Source organism: Malaclemys terrapin, chromosome 4 (assembly GCF_027887155.1).
Source record: "Malaclemys terrapin pileata isolate rMalTer1 chromosome 4, rMalTer1.hap1, whole genome shotgun sequence".
In the NCBI taxonomy this organism is placed as follows: Eukaryota; Metazoa; Chordata; order Testudines; family Emydidae; genus Malaclemys; species Malaclemys terrapin.
This window is the reverse complement of record NC_071508.1, coordinates 32,032,483-32,057,623: the sequence shown is the minus strand read 5'-3', so window position 1 is coordinate 32,057,623 and position 25,141 is coordinate 32,032,483. Positions and strand designations below refer to the sequence as shown.

At 53.8% G+C, this 25,141-nt stretch overlaps 1 pseudogene; it reads right to left on the bottom strand.

Annotated features, from left to right (window-relative positions):
• Positions 1 to 401: 401 nt before the first annotated feature.
• On the bottom strand, positions 402 to 25,141 carry LOC128836089 (uncharacterized; annotated as a pseudogene).

Sequence of the window (25,141 nt, the reverse complement as noted above, 5' to 3'; positions counted from 1 at the left end):
CAAAGCTCTTCTTGTTTCACACACACTCAGTTTGTCTCTTAAAGTCCCCCCAGGGAAGATGTTTAGTGATCCTAGAAATTTGGTGGGGCAGCTCCAACTGGTGCTATTGATTAGTTTTCCAAAGGAAGCTCTAGATATTTGACCTGACCCTTGTTGCTGTGGACACCATCCCGCAGACCAGGTTACGCACCCAGAACACTTTGGTTTTCAGGCCCTCAGTGTCTGGACACAAAGCCAACACTGAGAACAAGCAGAACCTTTTTTGGGAAAATTTCATTTGAAAAGTGGGTTGAAAAATGGGAAACTGCTGTGTGGCCCTAGCTGTAATTCTACCTTCCCCCTCGCCCGCATGGTCCCAGCCATGCCAGGGAATGCCGCTGTAAAGGGGAAATACTCAAAGGTGTCTTCAGCAATAAATTTAATTGCAGCTGGGATCAGGAAGCCAGAAACACTTCCTGCAATCGGTCAATGCCGGTGGGTGGAGTTAAGGGGATTTGGGTGTCTTGGCTGTGTGGTGCTGAATTTAACACATCTGTATTGCTTTTGAGTGTGACCTCAGGCCGGGAGTCCTTGGGGATAGTGAAGTTTGGATTGAGGATAATCAAGATCCTTGGGAGGTATTTAACCCTTAAGTTACTGAGACAGACTGGCCCTTGAGGGAGTCCTTGGCATGGGAACACTCTCGGGCTGGTTAGTATCAATGGGGAACAGCCAGATCCATCATGGGTTAGAAGCATCATGGGTTAGAGCACGCTGTGCTCAAGGAGATGTTGCTGAATGGGGACCTATTGTCCAGCCCCTCCCACCCCACTTAAAGCTGCCCCGGCTTGTATAGTCCAGGAGATGGGGAAAGAGCTGATGAGAGCAGGGTGCAACAGCAAGAGACGTGACAAGCCCCAGGGAACAGGGGAGAGAGAGATCCGGGGAAGATGTCTCTGGTAGAGTCGGGGGAGGGTGGCACACTGTGTGGAGGAGGTAGAGATGCAATACGCTGAGCAGGATGTCCCAGGGAAAACGGGAGGAGGAGCAGAGCAGATGCAGGAGGCAGGTGATCATGTAGCTAGATTGGGTGGAAGATCATTGAGCCGTTGCTGGAGTGTCTGGAAGAGGAACCGGGATGGGGCGGTGTAGGGAAGTGGGACAGGGGTGCTGTGTGTATGGGTCTGGGGTGGTAGGGGCCATCAAGAAGGGCAGGTTATGGGCTCGGAAGAGTAGGACAGACCCTTTAAAGGTGGGTATAGGACTGTGCGGGAGGGCAAGGCCTGTGGGGCTTGGGGGTCGCAGGCCCAATGTGAGGCTAGAGCTGGGAGATGTTACTGATTTCACTTGGCTAACAATGATCCCCATACTCCCCTGCCCCGCTCCCTTGTCAGGTCCCCTGGGCGGTTGGGCTGGGGACTCATGTGGGGGCTGTGCCTTGTGCTGGGCTGGGGGTTAATGTGGGGGCTTTTGCCGCTGCTGGGTTATGAAGAATGAAGTAGCACAGGTTGGGCTGGCGCTGGAAGCCCTGCCTCTCCTGCAACCTCTGCATGGGGTAGTTCTCCATAGCCACATAGCCGTAGCTGGGATAGCCTAGTGCGTGCAACCGCTTGGCTATCAAATTATTCAGCATCCCCATGTAGCCGCACTGCCGGTGCTGGGGCAGAGTGTAGCCAGGCCCCATGGCATCAAACGGGTATGAAGCGGCCCAGCTGACCGGGTGGCCAGCAGCATCCAGCAGGCAGACACTGGGGAAGTGGCGAATCAGGCTGGCCAGGTACTTCCTGCTTTTCTCGTTCCCCCCAAAGGCCCATGTCTCATTCAGCAGGTCGGCGTGGGAGACATCCAGGGACGAGAGCCTCACGGCCAGGTCCAGCCTAGGGGGGCAGAGAGCAGCAGGGTCAAGCCCCAAAGGTCAGCACTCAGAGCTTGGGGTATGGGTCCTGGGTGAGAAGCCGAGGTCTGAACAGGCTGTGGACAGGGAAGGTTCTTCTCCATCCTGGGCCAGGTGAGATGTGGTGCAGGGATGGGGGGGAGCCTGCTCTCTCGCTGCCCAAGCCCTGCCAGGTCTGATGGCTGATTGAAGGAGTGCCTGGTCCCCAGGGTCCATGGATGGGGTGCCATTGGTGACACAGAAGCCATTTGCATCAGGGTTTCCTGGCAGAGGCTGGGGGCCCTGTGCAGGCGCTGAAGAGGGATCTCCCTCCCCATGGCTGACCCACCCGATGGCTACGCTTCCCAGTCCCTGCAGTGTCCCTGAAGGAGGTTGGGCTCAGTGCCAATCCCACTGAGATTCTGCTGGTGGCAACAGGACCCCAATGCCCTTGGCCCTGTATAAGGAATAGCCAGCCAGATCTTGGGCATCCTAGTTAGGGTGAACAGATGTCCTGATTTTACAGTTCTGATATTTGGGGCTTTGTCTTATATAGGTGCCTATTACCCCCCACCCCCTGTCCCAATTTTTCATGCTTGCTGTCTAGTCACCCTAATCCCAGTGCCATGCTGGCCAATGCCCCCACCCCTTAGGCTGCCTCCTTCCGTATGATGCCCCCTGTGGGGCCCTGTGACACAGGCAGACACTGACCTGATCTCAGGCATGGAGCTGGGATCTGGGTGAAAATAGGTGAAGTAGCGGAGCACCTCCAGCTTGATCCCCTTAGCCTCAGCAATGTCCTTGGAGACTTCATACACTCCATCCTGGAGCCCTGCAGAGGGCAGCGATGGGCCATGAGCAGTGGGGAAAGGGACTGAATGGTGGTGACAAAAGGGCCCATATGTGTGGAGAGCCCAGCCTGGCACATGGGTTGGGAGGGACAGGAATCTGAGCTTCCAAACCCCCAGCCCCAGCCCTCAGGGAAGAGGGTGTGGTCAGATGAGCTGACCCCAGCCCAGCACTGGCAAGGGGCTACCCTATATGTTCCTGCCCTGCATAGGGCTCATGGGAGCAGCCTTGCAGCCTGAGGGGAGCAGAGAGCTTTGGGGCTGGCATTGTAGGGCGGGATCCTGGGGTTTGGCCCAGACAGGACCTATATGTTCAGTTGCTGTGCGACTCTCCCAGATGCTTTGGGGCACATGTTACCAAGGATGCAGAAGGTCTGTCCCCAGTTGACAGCACCCGCACTGCCCAGAAGCGCCCGGTGGGCACCTAGGTCCCGGTAGTACACTGCGTATGTGTTGGTGTAGAAATCAGAGTCATCCAATGCCACCTGTAGGGGAAGACATACAGCCAAGACTGGAGAATTCCCAATGGAATGACTGATCTGCCTGCCCCCTCTCCCCCGAGCCAGCCTGGTCCCTGCCCTGGGCCCCCTTAGGGGGGAAGGGCACCAAATCCCAGCACCGGTCTCCTCCCGGAGCCAATCTGGCTCCCTGTCCTGGGGTCCCCCAGTGAGGAAAGGCCTCGGGTCCCATTCTACATCCTCCCGAGCCATCCAGTTCCCAAGGTGCAGTGCGGTGGCTGAGGGGCTTCACCTCTCTGCGCGGCCGGGTGAGGGACGACTTTGAAGTCAAGCCATGAATCCACCAGCACCTCCTGCGCAGCTGGGTTCCCCTGGTTTATGGCCATCACAGTGCCATAGACCTGCCAGAGACATGGAGGTGGTGGGGGTCAGGGCTGGGGGAGGGGCAGCAATTCCCACTCCCACAACTCTGTTTGGAGCCACCCAGTATTTAGTGGGGGGTTTCAGCATCTCGTGATGGTCTGCACATTATGTGAGGTTTTTGCCCTTCTCCAACATGGCCTCCCTCTCCCATCCCTGCCAATGGGGCTGACACCACAGGCTGCCCTTAGTCAACATGGCCACCACCTCACAATGATTTCAGGGGGCTGAGGCCAGGGAAGATGGCTGCCCCAGACTCTGGGTACCAGAGATGGGGGGCAGGGGAATGTGAGGAGCAGCAAGGAGAGGCGATTGGGGAGCGAGTGGGGGATGTGGGGGATGCTAGGGGTTGGGGTGAGGGGCAAGGAGGGGGCAGGGATGTGGAGGGGAGAGATATGGGGAAGGGAGTCTGAGGGACGAGGGCCGGGGCGGGGCCTGTCTCTAACCACCACCCCAGGTTTACTCTCCTGATTTAGGACGAGGGGGGACAAAGGGGCTGGTGACCCCCACACACACTTGAGCCATGTGATGGCATGGAATCATGGAGGGAGTCACAGCTACCCAGGTCTTTGATTGGCTGGCACGGAGCCTGGCCATGCAGTGATTGGCTGGCACAGAGCCTGCCTGTGGTGTAACTGTTTGATATGGAGCCAATCTGCCCTGTGACCGGCTGGGGAGGTCCCGCCGGCTATGCTGGATGAGCAGCCGGAATTTGTTGGGTTTGGACATTGGGAGACAGGAGATGTGAGTGGGAAGGGGGTGGCTGGGAGAGCAGCCAGCACCTGGGAGTAGGGTCTTGACCCCAGCCAGCCCAGTCTCCACCCCATCACCCCGGGGAGAGAGAACTTTCTGCCCTGCTCCCATCCCCGTCCCAGGAAGTGGCACATGGGAAAAAAGATGGGTTCTTGTCACCGGCAATGTATTGGGGAAGCCCCTCTGTAGTGTCTCCTCCAGCAGCCGCAGCTTGGAGGAGCAGTTCAGGATCACCCTCGGCAGATTCCAGCAGGGATGGCACTGGGGATGCCCTGTGGTGGAGATACCCATCAGTTCCCTGTGACCTTCCCCCCTACCCCACTTCCCTGGAGACACGAGGGGTGTCTGCAATCATCCAGCCCTGCCAAAATAACAAATGCTGTGGGTAGACCTACAATAACAAACCATTCTGCTTACAACATTGTAGCCACCAGAGACCCTACAATAACCACCCCAATGGTTATATTCTCAGTGCAGCATTTCCTGTGGATTTTCCTCTCCTCCTAAGTATCAGCACTTCCTTGCAGTTAATGTTTCAGCTTTTCAATCTAAAAATCACTTTTGATGAGAATTTGCAAAAGTGTTCCCAGAGCTCAAGGAGTGGCAGATCAGTACCTCAACTGAGTCCAATTTCTCTTGTAAGGGGCAACAAATCTTCACAACATTTTCCCCAATTTGCTAAGCTGTGTTTGTGAGAGTCAAGACCCTACAATAACATACCAGTCTGGGTGCTTCTCCCTTACTCACCATAGAACCTACAATAGAATCATAGCATATCAGGGTTGGAAGGGTACCTCAGGAGGTCATCTAGTCCAACCCCCTGATCAAAGCAGGACCAATCCCCAACTAAATCATCCCAGCCAGGGCTTTGTCAAGCCTGACCTTAAAAACCTCTAAGGAAGGAGATTCTCCCACCTCTCTAGGTAACCCATTCCTAGTGAAAATGTTTTTCCTAATATCCAATCGAAACCTCCCCCACTGCAACTTGAGACCATTACTCGTTGTTCTGTCATCTGGTACCACTGAGAACAGTCTAGATCCATCCTCTTTGGAACCCTCCTTCAGGTAGTTGAAAGCAACTATCAAATCTTCCCTCATTCTTCTCTTCTGCAGACTAACTAATCCCAGTTCCCTCAGCCTCATCTCATAAGCCATGTGCTCCAGTCCCCTAATCATTTTTGTTGCCCTCTGCTGGACTCTTTCCAATTTTTCAACATCCTTCTTACAGTGTGGGGCCCAAAACTGGACACAGTACTTCAGATGAGGCCTCACCAATGCCGACTAGAGGGGAATGATCATGTCCCTCGATCTGCTGGCAATGCTCCCACTTATACAGCCCAAAATGCTGTTAGCCTTCTTGGCAACAAGGGCACACTGTTGACTCATATCCAGCTTTTCATCCACTGTAACCCCTAGGTCCTTTTCTGCAGAACTGCTCCCTAGCCACTCGGTCCCTAATCTGTAGCAGTGCATGGGATTCTTTTGTCCTAGGACTCTGCCCTTGTCCTTGTTGAACCTCATCAGATTTCTTTTAGCCCAGTCCTCTAATTTGTGTAGGTCCCTCTGTATCCTATCCCTGCCCTCCAGTGAATCTACCACTCCTCCCAGTTTGTCCTGTCTGTGTGTCTGTGGCCCCAGCCATGCCACGGCGGGTCTGTGCAGGACTCAGGTGGCCCCAGTAGCTCCCACTTACCTGGACAATCTCTCTGCCAGGTTAAGCGGCAACCGCTGTGAAGATAGAGAGACAAGGTGTCCGTGAGGCAGTGAGGTCCCTGCCTGGCAGCAGCTGGTCCTGTCCCCGCTGGGTCTCGCTCTCCCTCAGGGGCTGCTCCAGCCTCTTATCCCTGCGTGAATTAACCATTAACAGAGTCTGTGCCTGGCCCGGAGCTGGGGACAGCCACGTCCCTGCAGTCACAAGGCACTCCTTCCATGGGCAGGGAGAGGTGAGATGATTTCCTGGGGCCAGCGGAGTAGAATTCTGAGGAAACATGAGCACAGCCTGGGGTGGGACATGGGCAAACCAGTTCTGCTGGTGCCCCTCTATCCTGGGGCAGGTTTCTACCTATGACAAGATGGAAACCCCTTGGCATGGGGCTGTCATGGTTCGTTATCTGCTGGGAGCAATGCAATCTGTATCTGCAGCAACATGGCGTCACATTTATTATTCAGTTGGAATCCAGCATCAGAGAATCCTCAGGTTGGCTTGGCAAAGCTGAGCTGAAGGCAGAGGTTGTGTTGACAGCAACAACTGCCTCAATACCCCCAGCTTTGTGGGATCCATCTTGGCTCTCCCTCCTTTTGTCTCTGTGTTCCCGTGTGACTTCCTGGGATGCTGAGTCTCTGGAGTTCTCACAAACACAGTCGCCTCTCTCGCACGCTGTGACTTTGTTCCAAGCTGTAGCAGAGCTGTGTCCACATCTCCTGTTCCCTTGTGTGCCAGGCAGTCAGTGCTAAGTCACTGGCAAACTATGGAGTTAACATTGTGGAATGGTGCATGGAACCTTTGGGCAATGTCGAACCCAGCAAAACTCTCCCATCTGAAAACCAAGCAATGAGGAGTTAAGGTGCCTGCCCCTGGTCCTTAACCGTGCCCTGGAGCAGCCAAGAGCCCCTGGGCTCCAGCTGTCCTCAGCGTGTAGGTGTCGCTCTACTGAACAGGGGAGGGGTTAGCTGGAGCAGCTTGGCAGAACTGTGACTAAGACAAGATGGTTTCAGGGGGCTGTTCCACTTGGCGGAAGTGAGTCCCTCTTTCTGCCCCCAGGTGTGTGATCAAAGGAAAGGTGCCTGGGTACCCTGAGAGATCCATTTCACCTCATTATAGCACTGAATTGTGCACGTTGTGCATTGACTTGTGCAGTTGTGATGGGGCCCATGGATCTCGGTGTGATGGTATGCGCTGAAGGAGAGCACCCATTGAGATGATATAGCCTGGGACAATAGCTCCATTCATCTCAGTGGGTGTTCTCAGCCCCCCTCCCCTGGTCAGTGCTTGGGAGCTTGTGTTATGCACCAAGATTTCTTGTTCTTAGTTCCTCATCCGGATCTAGTGGTGTGGTTTTGGTGCATGCTCCTGGGATGGCTGCACACAGCTCCCCGCCAGAGGGACAGGGCTTCCCTAGATGCCGGCTCCCATGCGGGGCAGGGAAAGAATGTCAGATATCCCCTAATGGGGCAGGGTCCCGAGATCCCAGCACACAGGAGGGGAAGCCGTTAGAGGGGCCAGACACCATATAAAGGGGTGTGGACCCCCAAATCTTGGCACACACCAAGGGGCAGGAAGATGGGCTCAGACACCCTCAGAGAGATGGTCCCCCCAAATCCCAGCACATGCACAGGGGCAAGGAGAGGACTTCAGAGCCCCCTAAAGGGGGAGAACCCCAGATTCTGCTCACATTATGCCTCCAGCCACTCTCAGAGGGACAGTACCGCCCGATCCCAGGGCACATATGGGAGGGAAGAATGTGGGCGTGACTGACACCCACTCAGCCTCCCTCCTGCCATCACATCACCTGAACCCAATATCCCTCACCTGAACCCCCAACCCCTCTGATCTCCTCATAATCCCCCTCCCTTTGCTGCAGCCCCAATCCCCTTTACCCCTATTCCCCCCGCCTCCTAATTCCCCCTCCCAGCAAACATTCACATATGGCATTTATTTATTTGTTAATAGTTTGAGCACCTTCTGAGTCTTCTGCCATCCTGCAATTACATTTCCCCCAGTCCCTCAAATAATAAGATGAAAAACCCTTTGACAGACTCAGGTTGTAACAGCAAGAATGGTCTGTTCTCAGACTTATCCTGAGGGTTGGATATGAACTTATAGTCATTGAACCACATTGATACTGGCCTGTGTGCTGTGGCTGGCATATAGCTTTATTGGTTGGGAGATTGCTACAGTTGGTAGGATGTCTACAAGCTAAGGAAGGGGGCAGCAAAGGGGAGCTGCGTTGCAGGGTGTTATGTTTATAGGACTTAGGGTAAGTTCCACCCCAGGAGGCTGTGAAAAATGCATTAGAGACTGTGAAAGCTGGTCTACCCCAGGAAATCTGGCTATTGTAGGGGAGTCATGGAATTTCCACATAGTTTCATGCAGCTGCTGGCGGCAGTGCTGCCTTATGAGCAGAGAGTCACAGAGCTTCCTGCTACCAACAGATAATCCTAGAGATGGGTCTGACCTGGTCCAGGGTGCGGCCCAAGTAGGGGAAGAGGAAGATCCGTCCTTCCCCGGCCTGACTGGGAGTAGCAGCTGGAGCTCAGTATGTGGTAGGAGCCCCCAGCCTGGGAGCCCCCAGCCCTGTCCCTCCCTGGCTCCAGTCCCAGCACTCAGAGGTTTAAGGAACTTTGGGATGGCTGAATGTAGGGGGAGAGTCACAGGGTTCTTTGCTGGCTCTCCCACTTTTATGCCTGCACCCTGTGTTTAGGCTGGTATAATAAAGAGCCTTCCATGCCGTCTTGTGCTGGATCACCCAAGTATCGACTCTTTATTTACAACATTCGTGCATTTCCCCCGTCTCCCCACAGCTAGTGCTCCTCCCAGACCCTCCCCAGGGTCTCCTGTCCCAAAGGCTTCCCCCTTTGGTAAGGTGACAGTAATACTACCTTCCTGTCTCCTCCCAGTCAAGCCTTCTCTGAGGTTTGTTCAGGGTTTATATAGCCCTTCTGTGGCTCAGTTCAGCTGTCAGCACTCAGCTCAGCGTGTTCCTCTGAGCCAGCCCTGATTAGGGCTTGCAGCTGGGCTCCCTGCTGAATACTTGTGTCTCTACCCTGGCATCCTGACCAGAGAGCAGACTGCAGCTAAAATCATAGAATATCAGGGTTGGAAGGGACCTCAAGAGGTCATCTAGTCCAACCCCCTGCTCAAAGCAGGACCAATTCCCAACTAAATCATCCCAGCCAGGGCTTTGTCAAACCAGGCCTTAAAAACCTCCAAGGAAGGAGACTCCACCACCTCCCTAGGTAACGCATTCCAGTGCTTCACCACCCTCCTAGTGAAATAGTGTTTCCTAATATCCAACCTGGACCTCCCCCACTGCAACTTGAGACCATTGCTCCTTGTTCTGTCATCTGCCACCACTGAGAACAGCCGAGCTCCATCCTCTTTAGAACCCCCCTTCAGGTAGTTGAAGGCTGCTATCAAATCCCCCCTCATTCTTCTCTTCTGGAGACTAAACAATCCCAGTTCCCTCAGCCTCTCCTCATAAGTCATGTGCTCCAGACCCCTAATCATTCCCCAGGACCACACCTGGGCGGACTTGCTGTGGGAAGCGCACGGAGGGGCATATGCTGAATGCTCCCAGGAGAGACCCAGGAGGTGAAGCTGTGTGAGCTTCTTGCCCTTAAGACGGTCTGCTCCGAGGGAGAGGAGGCTCCCCAAAGTCCTGACTGGCTTTGTGGGGAGCAGTTCCAGAGCATCGCCCGGGGACTCTGTGACAGGGAGCATATCACCTCCCTGACCATGACACCATGGGCTGTTGCCCACCCCTAAGATCAGCCCTTCCTCACCCAAAAAAGTGATGACCCCTCTCATACTATGCCACCCTCACTTCTGTGCTGCTGCTGGTGGCAACGCTGCCTTCAGAGCTGGGCTCCCGGCCAGCAGCTGCTGCTCTCCGGCCACCCAGCTCTGAAGGCAGTGCTGCTGCCAGCAGTGCTCAGAACTAAGGGTGGCAATGCTGGGACCCCCTCTAGAATAGCCTTGCAACCTGGCCCCACAGCTGCATTTTGGGTCGGGAACCCCCATGATTTCAACACCGTGAAATTTCAGATTCAAATATCTGGAACCATGAAGTTTACAATTTTTTAAAATCCCCTGATACTGACCAAAATGGAGTCTGAATTTGGTAGCCCTCCCCCCCATGAGGCTGGTATGTGCTAGAAATCCTCCTGGGACATCTCCACGAAGCTCTCCTGGAGGTATTGTGAAAGCCTTTGCATCAGGTTCCTGGGGAGAGTGGCCTTATTGTGTCCTCCATTGTAGGAAACTTTTCCGTGCCAGGCTAGCAGCAAGTACTCCAGGATCATTGCCTCGCAAAGCATGGTGGCATACGGCCCTGGTGTTTGCTGGCATTCACGCAGCATGCGGTCTTTCTCTGTTTCCGAAATCCTCATCAGAGTGATATCACTCATGGTGACCTGCTTTGAATTAGGAGAATGTTAGTATTGGGACTGATTGCCTGTTCCTTTACATAACTGTAACCGGCGGTTTATAGCCACGTGGTGGAGGCGGGACAGGGGCAGCATGCAGGGATCTTTCCCGGGGAAAGCCGCGAGGTGGGTGGGACAGGGGCAGAGTTCATGCTGGTCGGATTGCCGGCAGCAGGAACTGGCCAACGCTAGGAGTGTTGCTTGGAACATGAAAGGAGGGCACTGGTATAAATTAAGCTTTAAGCAGCCAAAAGTCTACGGCTTACCATGTCCTCCTGCTAGCCGAATTCCATTGTCCGGCCCCGCTTGTGTGATCTGTACAGCAAGACCCCAGGCACTCAATGGGAAGGCCAAAAATTCGACCTTGTACTGAGTGCGCATGTGATAGGTACTGTGCATGGTCTTGTTCATAGAGAAAGACTATATTCATTGTTTGCAAAACTGTATCTTTGTGAGGAATTCACTCCCTTTTTCCCATCCCACAGCTGCGAGTGTCTCCCGAGCTACCCCAGCATCCCCCTCCCAGAGGCTGGCGCAGATCAGGCGACGAAAGAAAAGGACACAGGACGAGATGTTCTTAGAACTTATGGGCTGCTCCCGAGCCGAGGCGGCACAGCAGACCCAGTGGAGGGAGAACATATCGCAATACTAGCGATCACACAGCAAATGGGAGGACAGGTGGCGGCAGGAAGACCAGCAGGCGACTCAAACGCTGCTTGGACTAATGAGGGAGCAAACGGACATGCTTCGGCACCTTGTAGATGTTCTGCAGGACCGGAGGCAGGAGGACAGAGCCCCGCTGCATTCTATCTCTAACCACCCTCCCCGCCACAAAGTCCCATCCCCCCCTCACCCAAAGTCCCAAGAAGGAGGGGCGGCAGGGGCTGTGAAAACAGTCACTCCACCCCTGCAGACTGCTCAAGTAGCAGAAGGCTCTCATTCCCAAAGATTTGATAAGTCCTTTCCTTCACTCCAAAAGCACCTCACCCAAGCCCCCGTCCCAGTTTCATCCCCTAACTATGTAGTTGTTAATAAAAAATACGTTTCCGTTAATTACTGTTTCCGTCATGTTCTTTTAGAGAAGAGTGTGTTTGAAGGGGGGAAGGGGGTTGGTAATTGGAGAGCACAGTCACCTTTACCAGGGTACAGACACGGGGGCAGGTTCAGCAGAAGGTCACACACACATTGCAGTCACTAGGCACCCTGGTCAGTCTGGGAGGTGGTTTTCATGTTCTGTGTGTGTGGGGGGGGGCTATGTGAGTTTGTGGCGGGGGAGGGCGGTTACAGATCTTATGCAGCGGTCCTTAGCCTGGATGACAGAGCCATGCAGCAGGGGATCTGTAACCGCCCTCCCCCGCCACAAAGTCACATAGCCCCCACACACAGAGTCCCGAAAAGGAGGGGTGGCAGGCTCCGTTGAAACAACCAGTCCACCACTGCGGACTGCTCTAGGAGCAGGAGCCTGTCATTCCTCGAGTTTAGAAGTGTCCTTTCCATCACTACACCCGCTCCCCACCACAGTCTGCATCCCAGTTTCAACAGTTTACCATGAAATCCTTAATAAAGAAAACGGTGTTAATGAACAGTTTCATTTATTTTATTTTTAAAGGTGTGTTGGAAGAGGGGGAAGGGGGTTGGTAACTGGAGAGGATAGTCAACATTAACTGGGTAAAGAAAGGGGGGCAGGTTCAGCTTCTGTTTAAACAAACTTAATAGTCACAGGTTACCCTGCTCACTCTGGAACCTAGCTTTCAAAGCTTCCCGAATGCACAGTGCGTCCCACTGGGCTCTTCTAATCGCCCCGCTGTCTGGCTGGATGTAATCAGCAGCCAGGCAATTTGCCTCAACCTCCCACCCCGCCATAAACATCTCCCCCTTGCTCTCATAGAGATTGTGGAGCACACAGCAAGCTGCAATAACAATGGGGATATTGGTTTCGCTGAGATCAGAGCAAGTCAGTAAGCTTCTCCATCTCCCCTTCAGATGTCCAAAAACACACTACACCACCATTCTGCACTTGCTCAGCTGGTAGTTGAAGAGTTCTTTTTCACTGTCCAGGGCGCCTGTATAGGGCTTCATGAGCCAGGGCATTAGTGGGTAGGCTGGGTCCCCGAGGATCACTATAGGCATCTCCACATCCCCACCAGTTATTTTGTGGTCTGGGAAGTAAATACCTTCCTGCAGCCATCTAAACAGACCAGAGTTCCTGAAAATGCGAGCATCATGAACCTTGCCCGGCCATCCGACGTTGATGTTGGTAAAACGTCCCCTATGGTCCACCAGTGCTTGCAGCACCATTGAAAAGTAGCCCTTTCAGTTAATGTACTGGCTGGCCTGGTGGGCCGGTCCCAGGATAGGGATGTGAGTTCCATCTATAGCCCCACCGAAGTTTGGGAATCCCATCGCAGCGAAGCCATCTATGATCACCTGCACGTTTACCAGGGTCACTACCTTTGAGAGCAGTAGCTCAACGATTGCGTTGGCTACTTGCATCACAGCAACCCCCACGGTAGATTTGCCCACTCCAAATTGGTTCGCGACTGACCGGTAGCTGTCTGGCGTTGCAAGCTTCCAGAGGGCTATGGCCATTCACTTCTGGACAGTCAGGGCTGCTCGCATCCAGGTGTCCTTGCGCTTCAGGGCAGGGGACAGCAACTCACAAAGTTCCAGGAAAGTTCCCTTACGCATCCGAAAGTTTCGCAGCCACTGTGATTCATCCCAGACCTGCAGCACTATGCGGTCCCACCAGTCTGTGCTTGTTTCCCGGGCCCAGAATCGCCGATCCACAGCATCAGCATGACCCATTGCCACCATGATGTTCATGGCGCGGGGTCCCGTGCTTTGTGAGAGGTCTGTGCCCCTCTCAGACTTAATGTCCTCACCGCGCTGCCGTAGCCTCTTTGCCCGATTTCTCAGCATCTGCTTCTGAAAAAGGTGGATGATAAGGTGCGAGGTGTTGACAACGGCCATAACTGCAGCGATGATCGCAGCAGGCTCCATGCTCGCGGTGCTGTGGTGTCCGCGCTGTCAATCACCAGAAAAGTGCGCGAACTGATTGCCCGCCAGCGCTTTCACGGAGGGAGGGCGGGAGTGACGGTTGAATGATGACAGTTACCCAAAACCACCCTCGACACATTTTTTACCCCAGCAGGCATTGGGGGCTCGACCCAGAATTCCAATGGGCAGCGGGGACTGCGGGAACTGTGGGATAGCTGCCCACAGTGCACCGCTTCCAATGTCGACACTTGCCCCGTTAGTGTGGACTCACAAAGTCGAATTACTGTCCTTAGTGTGGATACACACGTTCGACTTTGTAATATCGGTTCCACAAATTCGCTTTAAGTAAAATTGAACTACTTTCGTAGTGTAGACATACCCTAAGGGGCAGGACTGGGTGTTTACTTATTATTCATAACTACAGATAGGTGAGCTGTTATTGCTGAGCTCTCCCCAGCTGGCTGCTGGTTTCCCCATCCCTGCTAACAAAGCTCTTCTTGTGTCACACACTCTCAGTTTGCCTCTTAATATCTCCCCAGGGAAGATATTTAGTGATCCTAGAAATTTGGTGGGGCGGCTCCAACTGGTGCTATTGGTTAGTTTTCAAAAGGAAGCTCTAGATATTTGACCTGACTCTTGTTCTTGTGGACAGCACTCCGCAGACTGGATTACGCACCCAGAACACTTTGGTTTTCAGGCCCTCAGTGCCTGGACACAAAGCCGACACTGGGAACGAGCAGAATCTTTGTTGGGAAAGTTTCATTTGAAAAGTGGGTTGAAAAATGGGAAACAGTTGTGTGGCCCTAGTTGTATTTCTACCTTCCCCCTCGCCCGCATGGTCCCAGCCATGCCAGGGATTGCCACTGCAAAGGGGAAATACTCAAAGGTGTCTTCAACAATCAGTTTAATTGCAGCTGGGATCAGGAAGCCAGAAACACTTCCTGCAATCGGTCAATGCCGGTGGGTGGAGTTAAGGGGATTTGGGTGTCTTGGCTGTGTGGTACTGAATTTAACACATCTGGATTGCTTTTGGATGTGACCTCAGGCCGGGAGTCCTTGGGGATAGTGAAGTTTGGATTGAGGATAATCAAGATCCCTGGGAGGCATTTAACCCTTGAGTTACTGAGACAGACTGGCCCTTGAGGGAGTCCTTGGCATGGGAACACTCTCGGGCTGGTTAGTATCAATGGGGAACAGCCAGATCCATCATGGGTTAGAAGCATCATGCCAGGCACGCTGTGCTCAAGAAGATGTTGCTGAATGGGGGCTTATTTCCCAGCCCCTCCTGCCCCGCTAAAAGCTGCCCTGGCTTGTATTGTCCAGGAGATGGGAAAAGAGCTGATGAGAGCAGGGTGCAACAGCAAAAGACATGACAAGCCCCAGGGAAGTGGGGGATAGAGATATCCGGGGAAGATGTTTCTGGTAGGGTCGGGGGAGGGTGACACACTGGCTGTGGAGGAGTTAGAGATACAATACGCTGAGCAGGATGTCCCAGGGAAAGCAGAGGAGGAGGAGCAGAGTGGATGCAGGAGGCAGGTGAGCATGTAGCTAGATTGGGTGGAAGATCATTGAGCTATTGCTGGAGTGTCTGGAAGAGGAAATGGGATGGGATAGTGTAGGGGAAGTGAGACTAGGGTGCTGAGTGTATGGGTCTGCGGTGGTAGGATCCATCAAGGGGGGCAAGTTATGGGCTTGGGAGAGTAGGACAGACCCTCTAAAGATGGGTATAGGGCTGTGGGGGAGGGCAAGGCCCGTGGGGCTGGGGGGGGGGGGGGAGCAGGCCCCATTTGAGGCTGGAGCTGGGAGATGTTACTGATTCCACTTGGCCAACAATGATCCCCAGACTCCCCTACCCTGGTTGTGGACTCAGACAGGGGCTGTGCCTAGTGCTGGGCTGGGGGTTAATGTGGGGGCTTTTACCAGTGCTGTGTTTTGAAGAATGAAGTAGCACAGGCTGGGCTGGCGCTGGAAGCCCTGCCTCTCCTGCAACCTCTGCATGGGGTAGTTCTCCACGGCCACGTAGCCGTAGCTGGGATAGCCTAGTGCATGCAACTGCTTGGCTATCAAATTAGTCAGCATCCCCAGTGCTGGGGCAGAGTGTAGCCAGGCCCCATGGCACCAAACAGGTCTGAAGCAATCCAGCTGACCGGGTGACCAGCAGCATCCAGCAGGCAGACACTGGGGAAGTGGCGGATCAGGCTGGCCAGGTACTTCTTGCTTTTCTCGTTCCCCCCAAAGACCCATGTCTCATTCAGCAGGTTGGCGTGGGAGACATCCAGGGACGAGACCCTCATGTCCGGGTCCAGCCTGGAGGGAGCTGAGAGCAGCAGGGCCAAGCCCCAAAGGTCAGTGATGAGAGTGACACTTCAGACTTATGAGATGGCCTTAAGATCATGAGGTTTTTTAAAACTATGACACTGTGATTGCTGGTCTCCCTTGACAGCTGAACTTCCCTGGTCCCCAACCCCTGGATGTGACATGATCAGTATTGCCAACACTCCCAGATTTATTAGGGTGAGATGGGCATCACTACAGAAGCTCCTATCCCCATATCTGCCCATCTGCTGCCCAGCAAATCAGTCTGCCCCATCAGTTTTGCCACCACACAGGCACGCATCAACTCTGTCTCCAGCCCCGCACCAACCCCCTCCCAGCTTCCCCTCTGCACCTCCGGGTGTTCTCCCACCCCTCCCAGCCCTGTGGGGGCTGCAGCAGGCTCCCCTCTGCCCTTCCCAGGCTGTGTGTCCCAGGGAAGGGGTGAACAGGGACACCATGCTGTCCCATTGCTCACAAGAGGGGCAGGGAAGGAGGGAGTGGAACCACCCTGAGATACTGAACAAATTCTGCTCCCTCTTCCCCTATCCATCCCATGTGAAGGTGTCATGTTACCTCAGGGAGAGGGAGGAGAAAGGACTTACTGCAGCAGCTCTGATTGGATGCTCTTCCCCCAGCAGGGGTGTGGGAGAGGCAGTCAATCAGACTGGGCTCCCCCCCAGGGCAGGGGGGGATTCCCATGAAGGTCATTGTAAGATGGGCTCCAGACCTAGCCAAACTTGTGGGACTCAGGAGAGGGGGATGATGGAGTCAAGGGGAGAGGTGAGGAAGATGCCTTGCTTGGGGAATAGGAAATGGGAAACAGGGCCTTTCCCCCCTAGGGGAAGCTGATCTGACCCCAGAACAGGTGGATCTGCTGGCTCAGGGGGTGGGGAATGGGATACAGGGTCTTTTCCCTCTTACCCATACGGTGGCGAAGCTGTCTAATATCTGTCCAATATCTCTTCTCATTAGAACAGAGTGTCTCATTCCCCATCCCTAAAGTGCCCCCGGGGTATCTGCCCCTCCCTGGGTGAAAAGCCCAGGCCTGAACAGGTGGTGGGCAGGGAAGGTTCCTCTCCATCCTGGACCAGGTGAGATGTGGTGCAGGGATCGGGGGAGCACGGTGTCTCACTGCCCAAGCCTTGCCAGGTCTGATGGCTGATTGAAGGAGTGCCTGGTCCCCAGGGGCCATGGATGAGGCCCCATTGGTGACACAGAATCCTTTTGCATCAGGGTTTCCTGGCAGAGGGTGGGGGCCCTGTGCAGGAGCTGAAGAGGGACCTCCCTCCCCGTGGCTGGCCCCACCCGATGGCTACGATTCGCAGTCCCTGTAGGGTCCCTGAAGGAGGTCGGGCTCAGTGACAATCCCACTGAGATTCTGCTGGTGGCAACAGGATCCCAATGCCCTTGGCCCTGCATAAGGAATAGTCGGCCAGATCTTTGGCATCCCGGTTAGGGTGACCAGATGTCCTGATTTTATAGGGACAGTTCTGATATTTGGGGCTTTGTCTTATATAGGTGCCTATTACCCCCCACCCCCATCCCAATTTTTCATGCTTGCTGTCTGGTCACCCTAATCCCAGTGCCAGGCTGGCCAATGCCCCCACCTCTTAGGCTGCCTCCTTCCTTACCACACCCACTGTGGGGCCCAGTGACAGACAGGCAGACACTGACCGGATCTCAGGCATGGAGCTGGGATCTGGGTGAAAACAGGTGAAGTAGCGGAAAACCTCCAGCTTGATCCTCTTAGCCTCAGCGATGTCCTTGGAGACTTCATACACTCCATCCTGGAGCCCTGCAGGGGCAGTGATGAGCTATGAGGAGTGGGGAAAGGGACTGAATGGTGGTGACAAAAGGGCCCATACGTGTGGGGTGCCTAGCCTGGCGAAAGGGGCAGGAGTCTGAGTTTCCAAACCCCCAGCCCCAGCCCTCAGGGAAGAGGGTGTGGTCAGGTGAGCTGACCCCAGCCCAGCACTGGCAAGGGGCTACCCCATATATTCTTGCCCTGCATAGGGCTCATGGGAGCAGTCTTGCAGCCTGAGGGGAGCAGAGAGCTTTGGGGCTGGCATTGTAGGGCGGGATCCTGGAATTTGGCCCAGACAGGACATATATGTTCAGTTGCTGTGCGACTCTCCCAGATGCTTTGGGGCAAATGTTACCAAGGATGCGGAAGGTCTGTCCCCAGTTGACAGCACCCGCACTGGCCAGCAGGGCCCGGTAGGCACCTAGGTCCCGATAATACACCATGTATGTGTTGGTATAGAAATCAGAGTCATCCGATGCCACCTGTAGGGGGAGACATACAGCCAAGACTGGAGAATTCCCAATGGAATGACTGATCTGCCTGCCCTCTCTCCCCCGAGCCAGCCTGATCCCTGCCCTGGGCCCCCCTAGAAGGGAAGGGCTGTGTGTCCATTCCCAGCCCCCAAGCCAGCTTGGCTCCACCCTGTGGTCCCCTGAAGAGGAAGGGCCCCGAATCCCAGTCCCTGTCTCCTCCCTGGGCCAATCTGGCCCCCGTCCTGGGGTCCCCTAGTAAGGAAAGGCCTCGGGTCCCATTCTACATCCTTCGGAGCCATCCAGTTTCCCAGGTGCAGTGTGGTGGCTGCGGGGCGTCACCTCTCTGCCCGGCCGGGTGAGGAAGACTTTGAATTCGGGCCATGAATCCACCAGAACCTCCTGCACAGCTGGGTTCCCCCGGTTTATGGTCTTCACAGTGCCATAGACCTGCCAGAGACATGCAGGTGGTGGGGGTCAGAGCTGGGGGAGGGGCAGCAATTCCCACTCCCACAACTCTGTTTGGAGCCACCCAGTATTTATTGGGGGGTTTCAGCATCTCGTGATCGTCTGCACATTAGATGAGGTTTTTGCCCTTCTCCAACATGGCCTCCCTCTCCCATCTCTGTCAATGGGGCTGACACTAGGGTTACCATATCCAGCAAATAAAAAAAGAGGACCCTCCACAGGGTGCTGGGAGGGACGCCGAGCCCTGATTAGGGGGCGGAGCTTGGCTGAGTAGGGGGCCTATAAAAGCGGCCGCCCAGCCAGGCAGCGGCACAGGAGCCGGCAAACAGGGATGCTAACAGGGGAGTTTGAGTGGGAATTTACAGGGGGAGGCGGAAGGGGAGGCAGGAGGGCGCGGTGTGTTGTGTGCTCTGTGTCCCCAGGTGCTGTGTGCAGAGACTGCAGCAGCCATGAGCCAAGGAGCAGTGGACAGAATACAGATGATTGCATGTGGAAGCTGCGGTATGTATATGGTTCTAGCGGGTGAGCCTGAACAGAGGTATGTTTGCATGAAGTGCCGCCTAATACAGTTACTGGAAGAAAAGATTAAGGGGTTGGAGATGCAGGTAGATACCCTGGTGGAGTTTAGAAGGGGGTTCGAGCAGCTGATGGAGGAAAGGCAAGGAGGGGCAGAAGGGGAATGCTCAGGGGTGCAGGTGGAAGCAGAGGCTGAGGACTGTGAGGGGGGAATTTTAGGGGGAGAACAAGGGCAGTGGAAGCATGTGACCGTGAGAAGCAGGCCAAGGAAAAGGAGGGCTAGTGAAGGGGAAATAGAACTCAGGAACAGGTTTGGGTGTTTGGATAACGAGGAGGGGGGCAGCAGGTGGTAACTGAAGGTGGGAGGGTGAGGAAGAAGAGAAGAGCGGCTAGTCCAATAGAGAGAGGGGAGGAGTTGAAGGAGACAGCACCAAATCTGGGCCCCGGAAGGATACAGGATGGCACAAGGGGGAGTATGAGGGAAAATAGGAACGGACATGGGTTTCGACTAGAGGGAACAGAGGATAGATTAGTAGATCGCACTGTCGCCAGGCGACGGCAGGTTTACGTGATTGGGGACTCCTTAATGAGGAGGTTAGACAGGCCTGTGACCAGGGCGGACCCAGAGAACAGAAGGGTGTGCTGTCTACCGGGCGCAAAGATCCGGGATGTGGACCTGCGGTTGAAAAGGATACTAAAAGGAGCAGGTAAGAACCCCTTGATAATCCTTCATGTAGGAACGAATGACACGGCTAGGTTCTCGTTAGAGAGAATCAAGGGAGATTATGCCAGGCTGGGGAAGACGCTCAAGGAAATCGAGGCTCAGATCATCTTTAGTGGGATTCTGCCTGTTCCTAGAGAAGGGCAGCAAAGGGCTGACAGGATTGTGAGGATAAATAGTTGGCTAAGGGAGTGGTGCTATAAGGAGGGCTTTGGGATGTATGGCCACTGGGAGGCTTTCGGGGACAGACAGCTGTTCTCACGGGATGGACTTCACCTGAGTAGGGAAGGAAATAGACTTCTGGGAGGGAGGCTGGCTCATCTCATCAAAAGAGCTTTAAACTAGGAAGTTGGGGGAGACGGTTGGGAGATGTACAGTTAATCTCCACGCCAGATTCCAACATTGAAAAGGTGAGTGATGAGATAAGAAGAGATATAGCCGGGGGGATTGGATTGGACATAAGAAGGAGAGGGGGGATGAACAGTAAGGGGTCCGTAACAAATTGCATAACTAATGGGAGACAGGCTAAACGGCATACATTAGGATGTTTATACACCAATGCGAGAAGCCTAGGTAACAAAATGGAGGAATTGGAGCTCCTGGTCCGAGAAATGAAACCGGATATCGTAGGAATAACTGAAACGTGATGGAACGGTAGTCATGACTGGAGTACAGGTATGGAAGGGTATGTGCTGTTTAGGAACGACCGGAACAAAGGTAAAGGTGGGGGGCATTGTATGTCAATAATGAGGTAAGCTGTAAAGAAATAATAACTGATGGAATGGATAAGACAGAGTCCGTCTGGGCAATACTCACACTGGGTAAAAGAACTACTAGAGCCTCCCCTGGGATAGTGCTTGGGGTGTGCTATAGACCGCCGGGATCTACCCAGGATATGGATAAAGAACTATTTAATGTGTTTAGGGAAGTAAATACTAATAAGAACTGTGTAATTATGGGGGACTTTAACTTCCCAGATATAGATTGGGGAACAAATGCTAGTAGCAATAATAGAGCTCAGATGTTCCTAGATGTGCTTGCTGATCAATTCCTTCATCAAGTAGTAGCTGAACCGACGAGGGGGGAGGCCATTTTGGATTTGGTTTTGGTGAGTAGTGAGGACCTCGTTGAGGAAATGGTTGTGGGGGACAACCTTGGCTCAAGTGATCATGAGCTAATTCGGTTTAAACTAAATGGAAGGATTAACAGAATTAAATCGAAGACTAGGGTTTACAATTTTAAAAAGGCTAATTTTAATAAATTAAGAGGACTGGTAAGGGAAGTGGATTGGGCAAACATATTAATGGATCTAAAGGCAGAAGATGCCTGGGATTATTTTAAGTTAAAGCTGCAGGAGCTGTCGGAGGCCTGTATCCCGAAAAAGGGAAAACGGTTAGTAAGCAAGAGATTTAGACCGAGCTGGATGAGCGACCATCTCAAAGGGGCGATTAGGAAAAAACAGAAAGCGTACAAAGAGTGGAAGAGGGGAGGGATCAGTAAGGAAACTTACCTTATTGAGGTCAGAGCATGTAGAGATGGAGTGAGAAAGGCCAAAAGCCATGTAGAGTTGGACCTTGCGAGGGGAATTAAAACCAATAGTAAGAGGTTTTATAGCCATATAAATAGGAAGAAAGCAAAGAAAGAAGAAGTGGGACCGCTGAAGACTATAGCTGGAGTGGAGATTAAGGATAATCTAGGCATGGCACAATATCTAAATGAATATTTTGCATTGGTGTTCAATGAGGCCAATGAAGGGATTAGGAATATTGGTAGCGTGACAGAAGGGGATACAGGAGGGGGAATTACCATATCCGAGGTAGAAACCAAACTTGAACACCTTAACAGGACTAAGTCGGGTGGACCGGATGATCTTCATCCAAGAATATTGAAGGAACTGGCGCGAGAAATAGCAGGCCCCTTAGTGATAATTTTTAATGAATCTTTAAACTCGGGGGTGGTACTGTTGGACTGGAGAATAGCTAATGTGGTTCCTATTTTCAAGAAAGGGAAAAAAAGTGACCCGGGTAACTACAGGCCTGTCAGTTTAACATCTGTAGTGTGCAAGGTCCTGGAGAAAATTCTGAAGGAGAAAGTAGTTAAGGACCTTGAGGTCAATGGCAATTGCGACAAATTACAACATGGTTTTACCAAAGGCAGATCGTGCCAAACCAATCTGATCTCCTTCTTTGAGAAAGTAACAGACTTATTAGATAAGGGAAATGCGGTGGATCTAATATACCTTGATTTCAGTAAAGCGTTTGATACTGTACCGCACGAGCAATTATTGGTTAAATTGGAAAAGATGGGGATCGATATGAAAATCCAGAGGTGGATAAGGAACTGGTTAATGGGGAGACTGCAGCGGGTCGTATTGAAAGGTGAACTGTCAGGTTGGAGGGAGGTCACTAGTGGAGTTCCTCATGGTTCAGTTTTGGGACTGATTTCATTTAATCTATTTATTACTGACCTCGGAACCAATTGTAGGAGTGGGCTGATAAAGTTTGCGGATGACACAAAGTTGGGAGGTATTGCCAATTTGGAGGAGGATCGGGATATTCTGCAGGGAGACTTGAATGACCTTGTAAATTGGAGTAACAGAAATAGGATGAAATTTAATAGTGAAAAGTGTAAGGTGATGCATTTAGGGATGACTAACAACAATTTTAGTTACAAGCTGGGGACGCATCAGTTAGAAGTAACAGAGGAGGAGAAAGACCTCGGAGTCCTGGTAGACCGCAGGATGACTATGAGTCGACAATGTGACGTGGCAGTGAAAAAAGCCAATGCGGTCTTGGGATGCATTAGGCGAGGTATATCTAGTAGGGATAAGGAGGTGCTGCTTCCGTTGTACAAGGCACTGGTGAGACCTCATTTGGAGTACTGTGTGCAGTTCTGGTCTCCCATGTTTAAAAAGGATGAACTCAAACTGGAACAGGTACAGAGAAGGGCCACTAGGATGATCAGAGGAATGGAAAACCTGTCGGATGAAAGGAGACTCGAGGACCTCGGGTTGTTTAGCCTAACCAAACGAAGGCTGAGGGGGGATATGATTGCTCTCTTTAAATATATCAGAAGAATAAATACCAGGGAAGGAGAGGAATTATTTCAGCTCAGTACTAATGTGGACACAAGAACGAATGGATATAAACTGGCCATGGGGAACTTTAGGCTTGAAATTAGACGAAGGTTTCTGACCGTCAGAGGGGTGAAATATTGGAACAGCCTTCCGAGGGAAACGGTGGGGACGAAGGACCTGTCTGGTTTTAAGATTAAGCTAGATAAGTTTATGGAGGGAATGGTTTAATGGGATAACATGATTTTAGTCAAATGAACAGCGTGCCATCGCTGGTAAATAGTATCAATGGCCAATGAGGGTCTGGCTGGAGAATCTTGTCTACATGCTCGGGGTTCTACTGATCGCCATATTTGGGGTCGGGAAGGAATTTTCCTCCAGGGTAGATTGGCAGAGGCCCTGGAGGTTTTTCGCCTTCCTCCGCAGCATGGGGAAGGGGTCACTAGCTGGAGGATTCTCTGCTACTTGAAGTCTCTAAACCACAGGATTTGGGGACTTCAACAGCAGAGTCAAGGGAAAGGGGTTGGGACGGCTTTGTGGCCTGCATCATGCGGGAGGTCAGACTAGATGATCATAATGGTCCCTTCTGACCTTAAAGTCTATGAGTCTATGAGTCTATGAGCCCTGGCCCCACCCATTTCCCCACCCCCAGCCCGCCCCAACTCCGCCCCTTCCCCACCCTAACTCCGCCCCCTCCTCCCTCCCACTCCCAGCCACGAGGAAAGGGCTGCCCCAGCACTACCGGCTTCACGGTTTGCCGGGCAGCCCCCAGACCCTGCGCCCCCCGGCCGGCACTTCCCCAGCACAGCTGGAGCCCGGGAGGGGAAGCGCCCAGTCGGGGGCGCAGGGTCTGGATGCTGCCCGGCAAACCGTGAAGCCGGTAGCCGCCGGAGCCCAGGAGGGGAAGTGCCCGGCTGGGGGGGCAGGGTCCGGAGGCAAGGGGGCTGCCCGAAGCTGGTAGCGCTCGGGCAGCCCGGCTTTTAAACAGAGCCGAAGAGTCAGGGAGGAGCAGAGCCGCCGCGGCCGGAGGCTCTGCTCCTCCCCTGACTCTTCGGCTCTGTTTAAGAGCCGAGCTGCCCCAGCGCTACCGGCTTCGGGCAGCCCCCATGCCTCCGGACCCTGCGCCGCCGGAGCCCGGGAGGGGAAGTGCCCAGCCGGCGGCTGGGGTCCGGAGGCAAGGGGGCTGCCCGAAGCCGGTAGCGCTCGGGCAGCTCGGCTCTTAAACAGAGCCGAAGAGTCAGGGGAGGAGCAGAGCCGCCATTTTCCCGGACATGTTCGGCTTTTTGGCAATTCCCCCCGGACGGGGGTTTGAGTGCCAAAAGCCGGACATGTCTGGGAAAAAGAGGACGTATGGTAACCTAGCTGACACCACAGGCTGCCCTTAGTCAAGTCAATGATTTCAGGGAGCTGAGGCCAGGGAAGATGGGTGCCCCAGACTCTGGGTACCAGAGATGGGGGGTGGGGGAATGTGAGGAGCAGCAAGGAGAGGCGATTGGGGAGCGAGTGGGGGATGTGGGGGATGCTAGGGGTTGGGGTGAGGGGCAAGGAGGGGGCAGGGATGTGGAGGGGAGAGATATGGGGAAGGGAGTCTGAGGGACGAGGGCCGGGGTGGGGCCTATCTCTAACCACCACCCCAGGTTTACTCTCCTGATTTAGGGGTCTGACTCCTTATTTGTGGGTCCTGGCCTGGTATCGCAGGGGAGACCCTGAGCGAGGAGGGGGGACAAAGGGGCTGGTGACCCCCCCACACACTTGAGCCATGTGATGGCATGGAATCATGGAGGGAGCCAGAGCTACCCAGGTCTTTGATTGGCTGGCACGGAGCCTGCCCATACAGTGACTGGCTGGAACAGAGCCTGCCTGTGCTGTAACTGTTTGATATGGAGCCAATTTGCCCTGTGACAGGCTGGGGAGGTCCCGCCAGCTACACTGGGTGAGCAGTAGGAATTTGCTGGGTTTGGAGTTTGGGAGACAGGAGATGTGAATGGGGAGGGGCGGCTGGGAGAGCAGCCAGCACCTGTGGGAGGGGCCTGCCCCCCCAGCTAGCCCTTGACCCAGGGGTTAGGGCTTGCCCTCAGCCAGCCCAATCTCCACCCCATCACTCTGGGGAGAGAGAACTTTGTGCCCTGCTCCCATCCCCGTCCCAGGAAGTGGCACATGGCAAAAAAGATGGGTCCTTGTCACCAGCAATGTATCGGGCAAGCGCCTCTGTAGTGTCTCCTCCAGCAGCTGCAGCTTGGCGGAGCAGCTCAGGATCAGCATCTGTGGTGTGGATGGGCCCTCGGCAGATTCCAGCAGGGA